The following is an 18,044-nucleotide window of genomic DNA, read 5'->3' as shown; positions in this document are numbered from 1 at the left end:
TGTATATATATAGCTTCATACATTTAAAAAAAGAAAAATAAAAAATAGTAAAAAGAGCAAGAGCACAAAAACAAGAGAAATATCCGTATACAATCAAGAACTAGATTGACCTGTCATAAACCTATTGATGCTATATCTGTGTTTGCAGATATGGCAGATGCACGATCATCATACACTTCATCCACTCCCACCTTTGGTGAGAGGTATCATCTATACCTTCCTCAGATATTTCACATGTGCTATCCTGTAATTGAAACTGAATGGGATCATATAGATGTCCTAGCCAGAGAGGAAAATGTTGGGGAATTATAGTGGCTAATTCGCCTATTGACCATGACTGATCCCTACTCCGTAGAGGACATATCCCCGATAGCTCAATGCTTTCCTTTTCCACAAGATAACTATCCTCGCATGGTTACATTTTTGATGAGTTTATGTGGATGGGAAAATGAAAAGGAAATATCTGACAATGATGAATGGACGGATGAAACTCATGGCACTACTGAGGTTGACTTTATTTGTTTGGATGATGCGGATAGAGGCTTAGACTTAGAGCTAGAGCCAGGACTCTACAACATCCTCTTACCGTATCCTCAGTAGTAGTGTGGTGACTGGTAGGTAGGTTAGTGTTTGCAAGTTTTTTCTAGTTTAGATTCCTTAAACAAGTCTTGAAATTTTCACACTGATGTGCCTCTCGAGGTATAGTGCTTGTTAGTTGATTGTACAGGTTGAAAAGTTTGAGGTGGGTTCGCTTTCAAGTCCTGAGACTGCCGCAACGTTCATCAAAATATATCTACGTCAAATTGCAAGCTGTCTCGTCAAATCAAGGAGATCTCCAATTACAGGTGTAATTCTTCCATACCCACTCTCTTTCGTTTTTACTGTTCAATCAATTGCATAAACTATAATGTATGACCACATGGAAATTGTCAATGTACTACTTAGTTTTTGAAGTTGCTTGCATGCTAGTGTAAATCATTAATGAGCTTAACTTTATTGGAAATATTCCTAGGCAGCATGACGTCTTTAGTTAACCTTGGAATACGATTGTCTTAGGTCTAGGGTCAAACCATCTTAATGTTTGACACCTGGCCATGTGTGTGTTGACCTCTAGGACATAGCTATTACCCCTTTGTCGAAAGGATGCAAGACAAATTATAGTTCAGGAGCGAAGATCAAAAAGAAATAGATTTAAAAAAAAAGCCTACAATAAATGGCAATACAAGTCTATGATGTGCTTTAATGTTGGCCTATCGCCTTATTGATACTTGGTAGGCGAGGAGTATTCTACTCCAAACCGATGCCTTGGTTGGTAGGGGGTAGCCTTGCCTAAAGTAAGCTAATAGATTCCTGGATAATGCCTTGTGTTAAACATGGTACCAGGATCGATGTTAGTTTTGCCTTAGGAAGGTCGCCATTGTGTGTAAAAATTGTCACGTGCATTAATTTAAAAAAAAAAAGAGGCAAAAAGCTCCTGTAACTCTGATGTTTCTTGTGTCCCTAGGCTTGTGGTATTAACTTGTTCTTAGAGTAGACACAGTGTGGTCATCTGTTTATTTATAAAGCTTGGTTATTTTCCTTGACTTAGGCCAGTTATAAACCTTGATTAACCTTTGACACCTTGCTTACTCTTGATTTACTTTCAATAATTTTAAACTCCTGTTAATTTGCTACACTAGCTCATTCATGTGACCCTTAAACTAAGTTCTCATAACAACATCCATTGTGGTCTAACATGCTTGAATTTATACACTTTATATCTTTTGAATTCCAACATACTTTCACTCTACTTCCCTGTTTTGCAGACGGTCAACAACAACCATCTCGAGCTTACCATACCATAGCTTCCGAGGACGGAATCTACATCAGGAAGGGGGGCATGTTAACCCATGAGACGGACATTGAGATGTACTATGTTTTATGTCATTAATTTAAATATTCTGAGTCATGGGCCGGGCTTGTCGGCACCATATGTTAAGGATAAAGGGATTGGGTGATCGCCGATGAGAGGCGCACCTTGAATATCAGTAGGATAAGGGTTAGGGTCGGCCGGCCATGTATGGACGCCCAAGTGTGAACGGCCAAGTCACCTATAAGAGTCAAATGTAATCCTAAAATCCTCATTCTCATGTGTTGTGAATACAAGAGTGCTCTTGCCTTATCTCTTTGGTTTCCTTCTCCTGCGTGTGTGTGTGAGAGAGAGAGAGTGAGAGAGCGATCGAGCACTGTGTAGCGGCACGGCGGCGGAGAGGCGGTAGAGCGGCGACGGCGGCTCCTCCTTCACGGCTGCGACGCGGGAATCCTTCAAGGCGGCGGTTGAGCGGTGAGTGACACACCCTTTGGCATTCTGTTTGAGCTTCCTTCCCTGGTTGTATGCTTGCAGCCATTCGTGGCTCGCATACGGTGTCCGGCAAGTCCCCAGCTACGACCTGTGCGGCAAAAGCGCACATTTTTGAGGCGGTAGAGCGGCGATGGCGGCTCCTCCTTCACGGCTGCAACGCGGGAATCCTTCAAGGCGGTAGTTGAGCGGTGAGTGACACACCCTTTGGCATTCTGTTTGAGCTTCCTTCCCTGGTTGTATGCTTGCAGCCATTCGTGGCTCGCATACGGTGTCCGGCAAGTCCCCAGCTACGACCTGTGCGGCAAAAGCGCACACCAATACTTGGAAGCATCTTTCGGGCGTTTCCCTCATCAAATTATGGGATTACAATAAATTGCGGGTGCCCATTACATAAGTGTGCAAACATGGTTGTCGTAGGAATGTGTTAATCAATATGTGGTTAATGTACTTCCCTTCCTAAACTTGATCACGTACTCATGATCAGTAAGAGATAGTTAAGGGACACTGGGAAGTATCGCACTTGGTTGGTTCTCCTGTCTCTCCCGAAATGAGAAGGGCTCCCGGAGTAAGTAAGATGGACAGAAGTTAGTGGAGTACGAGCAATTAAGACTCCAGCTAGTCTTATGGACTCTTATGAGTTTGCTTTCTTGTATGGGCCCAATAGTACTCTTTATTTTGTTTTTGGCATATTTTTCTTTTTTTGTCGCCTTTGCCGTTGGACATCCTCTTTAGAGGAGTCGGAGTACTTAAAGGAGTAGACTAGCACGGAATACCTAATGACCAGTATCCAAGTGGTAGGTGGTGTTATTATGGAGGGGTTAGTAAAACAACGGTGTTAATAAGCAAGCAGTGAGGGGAGAATTCTAGAGGAACAACAAGGTAACTGGCATGGAGACTACATGATGCGATCCGAGATGCTGTATTTTGATGGCGATAAGTTCTTGCATCTTTATATCAAGACACCGTGCTCGGTATCATAGCTCCCGTGAGGTGTTGAGTTATGGGGGTGCGGTGTTATCTCTTTTTCTTTTTGTGCTTTGTCTTCTTCTGTCATTGTAGGTCATGGAACTGGGATCTTGTGTTGATATGAGGTGTAGTTGATGGCAAGGATCCAGAGATGTTGAGCATAAGAAGACGTTATGGGTAGGGTTGATTAGGCATGAAGCACAGTTATTCGGGTGAAAGCACATTGGTAGGCACTCAACGTCATTGGCTTCGCTATGCTTGGGGTTGCCTAACTTGTAGCCATGGGACTTTTTATCGCAACTTCTTGGCGAGTTGTGGTGGATGAGAATAGGCGGCATTCTTGGGTAGCCAAAGGTGAGTGTTGTGGTGGATGAGAATAGGCGGCATTCTTGGGTAGCCAAAGGTGAGTGTTGCCTTCATAGTAGCCTTGTTGAGGAGGCGATCAAGGACTAGCAAATGTTGAAGCTTTGGCTTGGGTTGGTTTTTGTTAGCTTAATTGGCTTCTTGCACTTGGGCTTTAGAGATGGCTGTTTGGGGATCTAGAGTTTTATGTAGCCATCATAGAACCCCTAAGCTATAAGAAGATCCTTAGGAACCCACCATTGATTGTCATGATAAAGGTAAGAGGTAGGAGTGTGCGGTGTGGGTGGTAGAGGATGTAGAGTTGAGGGGGATTGTTGACAATGAGGTGTGATTGTCATTGTTGGAGGGTGTTGACAGTGCCCTTTTGACTGGATTTGGTTAGGCATGGGGTGTGGTAACAGAGGAGACTGCCAATGATGAGGATGGTACATGAGAAAGCATAGTCGAGGGTGAGGGTGTGTGTATGATTTTTTCTTGGGGACATAAGAGGACTATGGCCATTTTGTCGTTGAATTCCATGGTGGCTGTTTCATCACACCAATTAATTTGGCAGTGAGTGGCATCAATCCACTCTTTGCCAATGATAATCTGGCCTTGGAGTGCTCTTGCATCTATGACATGAAATCTGTATTCCAACTAGTTATTTCGTATAGAAATTTTAGGAATGAAATACCCAACCCCGCATTTCATGTGAAATTTGAATGTAAGTGTTTTCTTGTGTAAGTGTGGGTTTTCCAAGAGTTTTCCACACCTCCAAGAATATGAGATTGGCATGGACCATGGGATAGATGTGGGCTTGCCACCATTGTATGCCATTTAAAGTCGAGAATCCAATCCATATTCTTAGTAGGTTTAGTTCTAGTGGAAGTTTAGGGGCGGTGAAAGACTTTGTGGAAGCAGTTGGTGGGGGCAGAGAATCGGATTCAGCGTACTCCCTATCCCAAAGAATCATCGTTGCCTTGCCCTGGGGTTTGTGTAGATTTCCCATCCGTAAGCTTTATCAGCAATGTGGTGGGATCAACACATGGTTGGCCCTAGTTTTCCTAGCATATTCTTGTGAGGATGCTCATACCAGCACCCTCATCCAAGATGCCTCTGACCACATTTTCGTTATAGGAAATAGGCAGGGCTGCGTTTGTGTCATCAACTTCAATGCATTAGAAGAACTTGGAGCTCATTTTGGGGCCTTGTAAGAAATTCACTATTTTCTTATTCATCTTGCTCTTAAACTACGTAAAATAGTCACAACAGGTCCAAAACCGTCAGTTTGAGGCAATAAATATACTGTTGCTCACAAACAACGAGGTCTTATCATTAAAAGCTTTGAGAAGATACCTTTTTCATAGGTTTGGCTCACACGTATGAACGATTCTTTTGTTAGTATTACATAACTAATCTCTCTCATTTTCAATTTAAAAATGTTTAGTGCCTTCTTCAACTCTCAAACAAAACAATATATAGTAAGAAAGAATACATCGCATTGTTGCGAAACATGGCAGAAGGAGAAACCAGTAGGAAACGACTTCATCATTTCCATGTCGACTTGGAACAACAATATGCACCGATATTGAAGCACCAAAAGAATTTGTATCTATGCACTGAGCAAAGAGACATGCTGCGGAAAGGAGGTTTGCAGCATATAGACTTGTGGTGTGAAAGAGGCATCTATCCAACATGCATCATTAGAAATTCAACACCTCCATTCTCTAATCCAACAACTCTATTGAAGTTTGTAGGCAATGGAATAAATGGATTGTATGGATACGTCTCAGCTCAATGTGCTAATGCAAATATGTACAAGAATTTATATCTACGAGAGGAGGCAAGCAAAAGGCAAGATAAGATAGAGTGTGTGGCATTGAAGCAACTTCTAGAAAATGAGAAGGAAGAATATAAAAAGACAAAGGCAATGCTACTGAAAGCGAGGAGAAAAGGCATTGTATTAGGAGAGAGACTACGGAATAGAAAAATCCGAAACATTGTAGAGTTAAAGGCTGGCTTTGGAGGATGTAAGCCTAGAATTCAAAAAGCAAGGTAAGATGATATCTTATTGTTAACTTCCATTAATGAGCATCCAAATTGTTTAAACAAATGAAGAAGTTCCAAAAAAATCAATGTAAATCAATGAACTTTTAAAGGTGAGTTATAATTGTCTCATTGTATAATTGTAGATGGGTTTCTTTCTTGTTGTAGGGAAATTTTAAGGCTTTTGGTGAAGTAAATGAAAATTCCCAATCTTGTTCCAGAGTGAAGCAAATAAAAGGTTTAGTCTCTAAAGTTGTCGTGCAGAGCTTGACAGATGAAAAAAAGTTCAAAAGGGTGAAACGTGATGCTGTCAAAAAGTTTATATCAGAAAGTAGAGTTGATGTCAAAAAAATTCAAAAAGCCCTAGATATGAGTGGGGTGAGTAGAAAAGGATATGCTTCAATATTTAACATCGTTTCTTCTACTCTCAAAGATCATAAAAAAAAAACGTGTATTGTTACCCACCCGAGCAGCACTGTGACGCCAAAGAGGTCTTCTAAATCAGGAAATAGATGACTTCATTGGACAATATTTACATATCAAAAATGTATATGAAGGGGCCAAAGGAAGGACTGTATATGATCCTTTGAATAATATTTTTGTGGAGCTGCAACAATTACAGAGAAGAATGGTGGAGTTTTATAACATCACACTTGAGGAATGTAAAGGAGTTTTAAAGTTTGTTGTTAAGCTTGACGAATGTGAAATTGTAAAGGAAAAGAAGATAGAAAGAGTGACTATTACCTTGATGAATCAGGCACTTGATCCATCAATCACAAAGACCAGTTCAAAGTACTTTAGCGTTCAATCAGAGAAACATGTATGGTGGTTGGGATCATTTGAGGTATGGATTTTCTTATTTTAGTGTTAGTATTTGTTGAATATACATGTATATTTTTTAATAAACTTCTACCATATATCACTCTATTGTAATGGCAGGTGAAGACAGAGGACCATGAAACACTGAACTGGGTTTTTCACCAGACAGATATACCCTTAACTGTAAGGAGTCAAATTTTAGGGGGTCATCTTCATGTTCCAGGCAAAGGTGATTTTCAAGTAGAATGGCATATGGCAGGTGATCTTAAGACATTGAAGTGTATGTACAATATCAGTAAAGGGACTAACTCCAAATCTCCTTGCTTGTATTGTAAACAACCAGCCTTATGCAATGTTCACATTTGCACATTGCATGCATTGTGTAGAATTATTGAGAAACTTGTTTCTCTATATATTGGATTTGCCTAGAAACTTCAGTCTGAGGTGAAAAGAAAAGAGGCAATACAATCATTGGAAGCGGTATTATCAGAAATCTACAAATGGTAAAGAGGTACCTATCAAGCCATCCATTGGTGGAGTAAAGGCCCGAAGGTTTTTATCACGTCCACAAAATACAACAAGAAAAGAGGGTAGACAATCACAATATGTATCCAGAATAAAATACAGTGTGTGGAAGCAAGTCCACAATGCAGTAAAAAATCATCAATCAGATGGGATGGCACGAGATGTGAAGGATAAGGTGTGGAAATTGTTGGACAAGCTATTTGTTTATTGTGACGAAGTTTCTTGGAACAAAAATGATCAACAGGCATTTAAAAAAGAGGTTAAGAATTTTGGAAAGGCAATGAAGGAAGCATGAACAACGTGCAACATAACCCATTACATGGTGACAACACTAACTTCCACCCAATTGTTCAATTTTGAGAACAAAATGATTTGTATTTTCTGTGTTTCTTTCTACATCCAAACAGCATATTATCTACAACCATCTTCCATTCTTTGTAAAAAAGTATGGATGCCCTGCAATCTGGTCTACACAAGGAATGGAAAAATCACACTACATGGCCCCTAATGCTTTCTTCAGACATACACAACATTTTGGAGGAAAACAAAAAGGCAATAGCTTAAAGGAAGTGTTTCAATGGTTTTATCGAGGCGTACTTCAAAAGATCAAAACAAAGAGAAAGATCAATGCATCTCAAGTCAAGATAGCCTTTCAAGTAGCTCAGAGAAGCAGAGAAGACAAAAAATTTTAGAGAGTTCAAATGCAGCAGAGAGACATGCTGAATGGAGAAAATCAAAGGTCTTTGTAGATCACAAATGGGTGGATAGAATACAAGTGTAAATGTTTTGTATCTCATAATCTCATAATTGAAAACACTTCTCAAATTTTGATGCATAGAAATATAGAATGTGTGTTTACAATTCCTTTATGGTGGATGCATAAGAATACAAGTGTAAAAATTGTGTACCACATAATTGAAAACAGTTCTCAAATTTTGATGCATAGAAAATACAGAATACAAAAGATACAATAGAAATAAATTGTTGTTCTAAAGCTAAATATACAATGACAATCATCTTATAGCTAATTGCCTTAGGGTTTCTCCCAAGGTCTAAGTCTAATGGGAACCCTCCCTTTCACTTTACTTGGAGACTTCTTTTTCTTCAATGACACCACAGTGCTCTGAGATCTTCCTTGTTCTGGTGAGGTTGGTTCTCGAGCACTTTCTCCTTCCTCCAATTTCTTTGGTGATCCCAATAATGCTGGCTCTCGGTTCCATATAAGTTTGTGCTTGCCATAAGGCTCGATACTGAGAGGATTCTTTACACCAGTAGTGAGCGCATAGGCAGTATATGATAAAAAATATCCTGCTCTAGAGCACTGTTTTTTGGAATAATAACCAAAAATATGTAAGGCAGACCTCTTCTCTATCAATATCACTTTGTCTGCAGACCATGAAAGGGAATGGCCACCCACCAGGGCCTCTGATACACTTGAAAAAAAGAATTATTGCTTCCCCATTGTTGCTCATTGTCCCATGGTATATTAACAATTTGGCATTACATAAGTCTGCAAGGAAATGGGAAAGACTTGACAGTTTACCCAAGCGAGCAACTCTGCTTCCTTTGGACCTCAAGAGGAAGGTTTCATCTTCAATATCTAACTGCATGTAGACAATATTGTTAGATTACCTAAATGGTCACTAGAACTCAAAATATCACAAAAGTACACAAATAAGATGCCATTACCTTCATATTCGCATCCTACTCATGCAAGTTCTCTTTCCACAATGAGATACTATGTTCTGATGTCTGCTCAGAATGATGTGCCAGAGCTGAGCTTCCAGTGAGATTCATACAGGCTTGTACCTCTTTAAAGACTTCATCATCCACCTCTTGAAAATTACTTGCCTCCTTAAAACACGTAGAAAGTTCCAATGCAGGATTGAACTTGTCTTCTAGGTCCAACAAGGGATCATCATCTATCATTACTTCCTTGTCCACCTTGCATGATTGAGCTATGAGGCCAAGTGCATAGTCCTCTCTTAGATTGAAAATGCACAATATGTCATTTAGGAAAACATATTCTCTACCTTCTATCTTGAATGATGGAAGGATGGGAGCAGCATAACTGGAACTATCAAGCTCAATTTTATCCACTGTAACTGCATCTCTTAAAGTCTCTGATTTCAGAGATATAAGATCAAGTGCTGCAATAGCAGACTTCTCCTCCTCTAGATTAATGCTTTGCTCCTCATCTTGAAGTTCTTCACTCTGCTCACTTGCAACCTCCTCCTCCTTTTCGTCATATTCTTCCAAGTCATGTTCTTGAGCAGACTTTTCAGAAACACCAAGCTCAACATAATGTAAATAAATGGCAAATGCAAAGCTCTCCTTCAATATCCTACAGCCCCTCTTGTGGAGATTGCCGATACCCTTGAAGCAACAAGGGAGAACATCAAATCTCCTATTCAATTGATACCTCAGCTTATCACTTTGGCATAAGTCCTTGATATGCACAAAAGCTTCATCCTTATTCACAATCCTTCCATCAGCTGTCATCTATCTAAACACCTCAAACTGGTCCTCCAAAAAGTGTTTGTGCTAAGCCACAATGTCAGTCAATTTGAAAGGAGTGTTGAACATCCTGTGAAATGTTGGATACTCCTTTTGGGCATTGGACTTTTGGAGAAACTCAAAAAACTGTAGGTCTGGTGACTTTTGCTCTTCCAAAAGCTTCCTTGGCTCACCAAATTTGATTACTCCTTTGCTATTGGTACTCTGCCTCTTAGGTGTAATGAAAAATACAATAGCAGAAATAAAAAATAATTCATATTTTCTCATATAAAGAAGAGTAAATTCAAATATTGCTCACCTGGACTTTCCTTATCTTTGATAGAGTATTTTGACAGGTCCAATGTTCGCTTGGCTAGAGCATTATCCAAAACTGTACATGCACATAAAGATACACAGAGAGAACAGAGAAAAACATTACAGAATATATCGGTAAAGGCCAGAAAATACGAGATATGCATCTCATACAAAATACTTTTGGTCGGAAAACACGATTTTGACATGTCTTTGCAGCCAGAACATTGAAATCGCGTTTCATTGTAAAAGTTCTTTGTATGCCTTAGAACTCATATACTAGCATATGTAATTAAGGGAGAGGATATAAAAGAAAGTTGTGCGGATTCTGCTAGAGAACGCGATATTCTGTCCCCCTCAAGCAAAACCATCCTATTTCGTGTTTTCCATCAAAACCACCTTTCGATATTGGAACTACTACAACTCGAGGTCCGACAACACAGAAGTTCAGTTTCAGATGCTGACCTTACAGAATATAACACTACAATATATAATTGAGATCAGTTTGAACTGTACCTCTTTTTCCTCTGTCCATGCTCTCTGAACAAAAGTGTATGCAGGAGGGCCTTGAATAGGTGTATCAAAGTTGCCTAAAAGGAATACCAAGATGTGGTTTAGGGTTGAAGTAGATGATGTGTGTCTATTTGGTATTGCAGGGTATGAGGCAAACACTTGAAGAGGAAAGCATTGATGTGAAGGGGATGGTGAAAGTGGTCACTAGTAGATGGTTGGTGTGGAGGAGAACGCAAAAGGACATGATAAAAGAATCTGCACAGAAATCGAGGACACATCATCATGACGTACGTGGAAAGTACCGTTGATCACACGTGTGACATTTATAGTGGCACGTGCCACGCGGGCGTGAATTCCGAGGCATAAAGTATACAATGTGCTAGAATACTTGCCCTCCTCACATGTCTGTTCAGTACAACATCTCCTCCACAAAAAGGCGTCCTCCGAATGAAGGATAGCATTCAGCATGGCATTCTCCGACTGAAAGATACCATCATCATATCCCCAACTCAACCAAATTCAAGTATAGAGTCTTTTGCAAAACTGAGAGGGTATACTCCTGCAAAACTGAAACCCTGTTATTTTATTCCTTATATATATTCGATGAATAGACAAGTCTAAAAGAATCTTTTCAGAAAATGAAGAGCATATAAGTTTCGTTGTTGGATCACTTTTTTGTCGGCAAACGCGATTTCGATGTGTCTTTGTAGCGAGAACCTTGAAAATCGCATTTTATTGCAAATTTTGGCTTTAAGCTTTTCCGTTCTTTCAGCTCAGAGTCATGTATCATAATACATCACTATGGAATAAAATGGAATAATTTGTGATGAGATAGTACTAATGTTTTAGTGGAAAAACGCGATATGAACCTATTTTCCATCAAATGTTCCGAAATTGCGTTTTCTGGCAAAACTCTTCCTTTGACATGCTATCTTGTGCAGAAGGCGGATTCCGATCTATTCCGTATCTTACTTGATTCTAATGACATATGGAATTTCTTGTTCTCCTCTTCCATTTTCTGTTCCATGATAGTTCTCATTATTGTACCTATTTATGAGTGGAAGCTTACCTTATGGATGTCATCTTTAAAGGTAATTAATTATTTTTCTTATTACTCTTTCAGTTCTCTGATGGCAAGAACAAAGGAAACTGCAAGGAGAAAGGGAAGTGGGCCTAACTTGGCAGTGGCTGGAGGTCGAAGTCCTTCAAAGGGGAGGTCAAAGACCTCCAAGAAGGGCAAGCCCATGCACATGCTCCAGATATGCCAGAAGAAGAGAATCAATCAGGGAGCCAATGTTCTCAAGGAGATCAGGAAGGCACAAAAGGCTGTAGGCTTTGCAATTCCCATGGCTCCTTTCCAGAGACTTGTGAGGCAAGTATGTGACTGTTGGGGTGTCGAATTCAGGTGGTGTAGGACATGCCTTCTCACACTACAGGAGGCAGCAGAAGATTTTCTCATAGAGTTCTTCTAGGATACCATGCTAGTTGCTGCCCATGCACATAGGGTTACAATAATGAAAAAGGATATCAACACATTAGTGAGAGTAAGGTACAGATATGATAAAATTCTGAATGCAGAAGACTGGGATGATATTAAGATGAGAGACATCTTATTAATACCACCAAGCAGGAAGCACTCTAAGGATGAGGTGAAGATAGAAGACGTCACACACAACTATGAGACCAGAGGGAAGTCAGCCTATGAGGATTTAATGAAACAACAAGTGAAGGATTCATCTTCGGACCTAGAGTCAGAAACACTTGTTAAAGAGTTGAAGACATAGGAGAGGCTTCTCGAATTGGGGCCCAAAATTAAAACAGCCCAAAATTGAAACTTGCTTCTCCTATTCTTGCATCTCCTCCAATTCTAAACAGCCAATATCCCCTTCCAATATTGATGTAGAAGTGATTATTGAGCAGAAAGATGATTTGAAATTTTTCAATCTAAATGATAACATTCTTGATGGGTTTGAGAAAGTTCAGGAGCAGCCTTCCAAAGTGCCTGAGGAGATGAAAATGGAAGATGAGCCTCTCCCACGAAATATGAAGTCTTCGGATGTAACTGAGGAGCAAAAGGAGAAGCCGAGGGAGAGCCATATTGACAAGGAGCCTTTATTTGAGTCTTTGGACCAAAGCCAGGCTCAGCTTGAGCTAGAAACCCAAATATAGGATTATTTGTACATTTGTAGATATACCCTCCCCTGTACATTTGAGAACAGCAATAGTAAATGCAAAGATAAATGCAATTACTTTTTCTCAATGGATCACTTCTTGGTTTGAAAATGTTAAGAATTCTATAATGCTTTTACTGTCTGCTAAAAGTATATATGAATTGTCTATTGTACCTGAGTTCAAGATGATTGAGCTATCTGAATTGTTCTGCTTGTAATATCTCTGCATTGTATCTTGCTTTCTCTTCTTTGCAGTATCTGAAACAAAATCACAGTTTGAAAATGAGATGTCTACATTTTTTGAATTAAAATTTTGATAAAACAATTTTGCCAATCTTGAATGAGTACTTTAGGAAACTCAGTTTACCTTTTTGTTGTTTCAAATGAATGAAAATCCCATGCAGACACTCCCTTCAGTCTCGTTTATAATGTCATTCCGTAATCGAGAGAGTGTGCAGTATCTTCCAAGTGTGATGGATGCTATGAAAATTCCATTCTTGACATCTATATCAATAATATCATTTTCTAGACATGAAGAGCTCTCATCTTGTTCCATTGGTACTAGCTGTGTACCTATAATCCTGCTTCGTTTATAGTAAAATGAGAAAATAAAATTCTGGGAGGCAAACATGTACTTGAGATTGATTGTGTCATGGACAACCTCACAATACATAGCGTTGGCCATAATTTTATCGCAACCATCATCCAAAAATTTTGGAATGTCATCACAGCCTTTTACTTTAAAACAAAACATAGTGTTACAAACTTTGATTGAATATTCTTGAAAAATATCTATGAAAACATTGACAGGCATAAAAACTGTGATTTTGACTATTCTTGTTGCAATATTTGGTTTCAATGAATGCTGCACTTCTGCATATAGTTTGGCTCTATATGCCTCTATTATACTTCCATCGGGAACAAGCCAGTCTATTATATTCCATTCCAAAAAATCTTGCCTTTGCAATATGCCATAAGAATGAGCATGGTCCAATAGCTGGTAGAAGTGATCATCGAAAAAAATACCCGCTTTATCCAAGTCTCTTACAGATCTACCTTTGTACTGTAGCTCTCCTATCTTGCCATGTACGACATTGAAGAATCCTAAAATGCATTCCACTGGTTGCCACTCCTCGTATGATGAAGGATATAGATCTAAAACATTCAGAAAGATCATCTTAGTTATAAAGAGAGAAACAATTATGCCTTGAAAATAATTTAAGTTATATTATGTGTTTACAATTTGGTCTATGATGTGGAAGATAAGCTGGATATTCTCGCAATTGAAGTTCTCGATGCATATAAACATGCTGCACCAGAATCTCTTTTACACATCTTCTGCCTTCTTTCACTCTAAAACCTTTTACTCTGCCTTTCCAGGATGTCAGGAAAGTACTTGTTGATTGTTGCTTTTTGCTCTTCTTCTTGATCCTCTTGGGTTGCATTAGTACCCAAGCTCCTTTTTCCACTTCAAACATTTTCCAACTAGCCTTTGTTGTTACAATATTAGAAACCTCTATGCTTGAAATCTATGTGATAGGCCTTCGTGGCAAAGGTATGTTTCGTACATCAACAGAGTCTTCACCATCTAAACACACCGAGCATTTTCTAATGCTGCGTCCATTGTTTCTGGGTGCCATCTCAGGCTCCGAATCTAACACACCCCTACAACAGGTGAAATGTTGAAGAGAGCAAATTACAACAAAGCTATGGCAAGGAGAGATGCTTGTCGAAGATGGAATAGTCCCTCAAAAGTCTGAGAAGAAAGGAAATTGGATTGTCACGAGCGGGAAGTTTCAAACAGACTCTTACACTCAAAGATGGACTAAAATCTCATGATAGAGACATGTTGGAGAAGAGAATCAAAAACAAATATCCCTATTCATCTCGCACGCTTCTGCCACCATAAAGTACTGTTCTATTTTCTATTTTTCACTCTTTTTTTGTGGATTTTCTACGTTACGTTGGCCTTCTCCTGATTGGTTGTTTGCGAGACATTTTCTCCAAACCCTAAAAGGCCCCAAAATGAGCTCCCCTTTTTCCTAATGTACTGGCCTAATGCATTTACTCAAATTGTTGGTGCACCTTTGGGTTGTGGGTTGTGGTGATAAAGTAGTTCAAGGTGATGGGGGCTCAAATTCATCCGAGGAATCTAAGTTAGCTCTTTCCTCCACAGAAGCCTTTAGTTTTTGTTCCATCCAATCCCTAAGGTCATTCCATAAATGTGGATCTCCTTTTAACAAGGTTCCAATGGGAATTTGGATTTGGGAAGAAAAGAAGGCTAAGAGGCCAGCAAGGTCATGTTGAGGAGCTTCCTCAGGTGCGGGGCCTTGATCATAAGGTGGACTAGCAATGGTATATGGAAGTTCAATGTGGTCCTTATTTGATAGGGGTGGAGGTTGACATTTGGGTGCTGTAAGAGAGTAAAATACCTTAGTAAATTTTGTGTGGGAACCTCGTGAGTCTTTGTCGGACTTGTTGAGAAATGTGGTGCTAAAGAGCCCAAGGAAGAGGTAGGAAGTGAGTTGTGTAAGCCAAGAAAGTGCAAAGCATAGCATGTAGCCACATGAGCAAAGGGATTTATCCCACATTGCTGTACAAGCCCAAGGGTGTACCTCCTTATATAAAAAGGGGACATTTCATGCAATGAATCATATCACTTCTTATTTCATTAACCTATTCCTCAAGAACTTTGTGGAGCATTCAGTTAGTGGTTTCTTGTTGACATCCTTGTGAGATAAAGGGATTTATCCCACATTGCTGTACAAGCCCAAGGGTGTACCTCCTTATATAAAAAGGGGACATTTCATGCAATTAATCATATCACTTCTTATTTCATTAACCTATTCCTCAAGAACTTTGTGGAGCATTCAGTTAGTGGTTTCTTGTTGACATCCTTTTGAGATAAAGGATTAGTGTGTGAATTTGAGCAAGAAAAAATAAGCTCACACAAGAGAAGAAAGCATCAAGTAGTAGCTCAACCATAGCTAACTAGAGGTAGAATGGGAAGAACCTAGGAGAGAGAAAGAGATGAGAAGAACGCACTACTTTTTTTGTGCATGATAACAAAAAAATAAAACACAAGCTTTGTGTTGATGTCACAATACAAGTCACAACATCAGCCAGCTAAAGAAGCGTAGAAGAAGTCAAGCTCAGGAGAAGCATGCTGCCATCACTAAACGAGCAAGTAATCGTCGGTGAAAGAAAACTAAAGCAACTAAGTGGAAAAGGCGACCAGTAGAGAAAGGTTGTCATAGAATTATCAAGCGAAGCCAAACCAACAAGGTAGACGGAAATACAACACATCATCAACTTTTCCAACCCACACTAGGTGACTGGAGCACAGTAGATGATTGCAGTATAGATGTCATCTAAGACAACTCGAGAGCGCAAGCCACAACAACTAGGCCAACAAGCAAAGCATCTTGTCAATTTGTGTGCTAGTGCACAGCCCTGGCAAGGTGTAGATAGAGATCACTCTAGGGTGAGAAATGCTATCACTGGATGGTGACCTATATAGGTAGGAGAAGACGTGCCAGCACATGTTCATTATGGAAATCATCGGCATGATCAACACCAACCTTATCGAGAACAAAAATAAAAAAATCCATGGACGTCACAAAATCGTGATGTCTTGATATCACTTACCATCTTAAACTTTAAGCATAAGATGGTCCAAGCATTAGGTTTGGGCCATTCGGGATTGTTACGAGGGGGGTTGGGGATCTCTTCTAGCTTGCCAAATAAACTTGGTTTTTTATCTACAAAATATGAGTGAGAAAAGAAAAAGATATTGTTCTGTACAAGATCACTTGGGCTTTGAGATACAAACATTGCCTCTCGAATGGATGCATGCATAGCATAGAAAACTCCAGTGAGGCTTTGGAGTGGTTGTTTCCTCAACATAATTAGAGGGGAAAATATATGTAGAGAGACATAAGAAAATGGAGAATCATAAGAAAATTTGAAACAAAAAATCCAATATTAACATGTTGTTAAAGCTGTGTTTATGTAACACTGACAATTTGAAGGAAACCTTGGTCGTTGGCCTTGAATGTACAGGTCTCTAAGGGTATACACATGTTGCACTATGGCAACCAGTCCTTCCTTCTTAGTATGCTTGAAGCCTTGTAGCCGCCCCTTCCAATGATGTAGCATATTCCCCAGTTGATGCACTCGATGTGGTCCCTTAGAGCTTGGTTGCATGTAGACCCAAGCCCCAACCCTAAATCTTGTTAGAGCCCAAATTTCATTCTCATCTCTTGTGTTATGCAACACAAGCTCTTCCACCTTCTCTCACATTACTAGAAGAGGCCATGGTGATAAGAAAAGAGAAGGGAAAAGAAAAGCTTTTTTTACAAATTACAACAGAGGAGTGGAGAGGAGAGAAAGTTTAGAGTTTTCAATGCAGCAATGGAAAGCTTAAAAGAGGGTTAGAGTTTGAGAATAGGCTTCTTGAACCTAGAGTAGACTAAAGAGGGATAGAGTTTCTACAGCAATGGAGAGGGAGGGAGCTTGAGAGAGAGAGAGAGGGAGATTGAGAGGGTGGGAGCTTGGGAAGGAGGGAGAGCTTGAGAGGGATGGAGTTTCTGCAGTAATGGAGAGCTTAGAAAAAGAAGAAAGAGGGAGAGGGAGCTTAAGAACGAGGGAGCTTGAGAAGGAGGGAGATCTTGAGAGGTATGGAGTTTCTGTAGCAATGGAGAGCTTAGAAGAGGAAGAAAGAGGTTCAAAATGAGCTTTCCAAACCTAGAGTATGTTGGGGGGAAGTTTGAGAGGGAAAACACACTTTTGGAAAAAAAATAAAAATTTTCAATTTGTAGGGTTTTTAATCTATGCGATTCTAGGTGGGGGGACCTCTAAGTTTGGGCCCATGAGATAGGGGCACAAGATTAGTAATTAGGCCCCATTAGCAAACCAAAGCCTAGGCCCCCTAGGGTCAAAGAAGTCAAAAATGTGCACCCAGCCCTCTTCCTATTGGTCCATTCCTAATCAAAAGTTAATCCAAGAGGCCCTCTTTGGGTCCAAAAGATTCCTAATGTATACTTGTCGATGTGGTGTATACAAAAAACCAACACGGATATCTTATCTAACACAATATTTCACAACAACTAGCTGGAAGCCAAAATTTACATTGGAACTTAATCAAGACCTAATTTCACAGTAACCCTACCATAAATTTAAGAGATTTATTTATAGTCCCTCCATAGAAACACTACAAACTTGAAATACCTGGATGAAGGCACTGCAAACTTTCATCATCGAGACATTTCAAGCTTGAGGTCTTCACAGAGGTTCTGCAAACACATACTGCCTATGGTCTAGAGTTCATGCGTGCTAAAATGGCATCTTTTCCTGCCCTTAGGCTCGAATTTTCAATAGTTATTTCTCATTCTTCTATTATTTCTCAAAACTCTTTGAATTGCAAGGATAGTACCATCTACTCTAAGCACTGACTTATCCATCAAAGTTGTCAGAAGCCCTGCATTCATTTTCTTGTATCTTGAAAAAGTAGA

This window comes from Cibotium barometz, chromosome 8 (genome assembly GCF_041138505.1).
Source record: "Cibotium barometz isolate CiBa-2024 chromosome 8, ASM4113850v1, whole genome shotgun sequence".
NCBI classification, from domain to species: domain Eukaryota; kingdom Viridiplantae; phylum Streptophyta; class Polypodiopsida; order Cyatheales; family Cibotiaceae; genus Cibotium; species Cibotium barometz.
Note: the sequence above shows the minus strand (reverse complement) of the source record.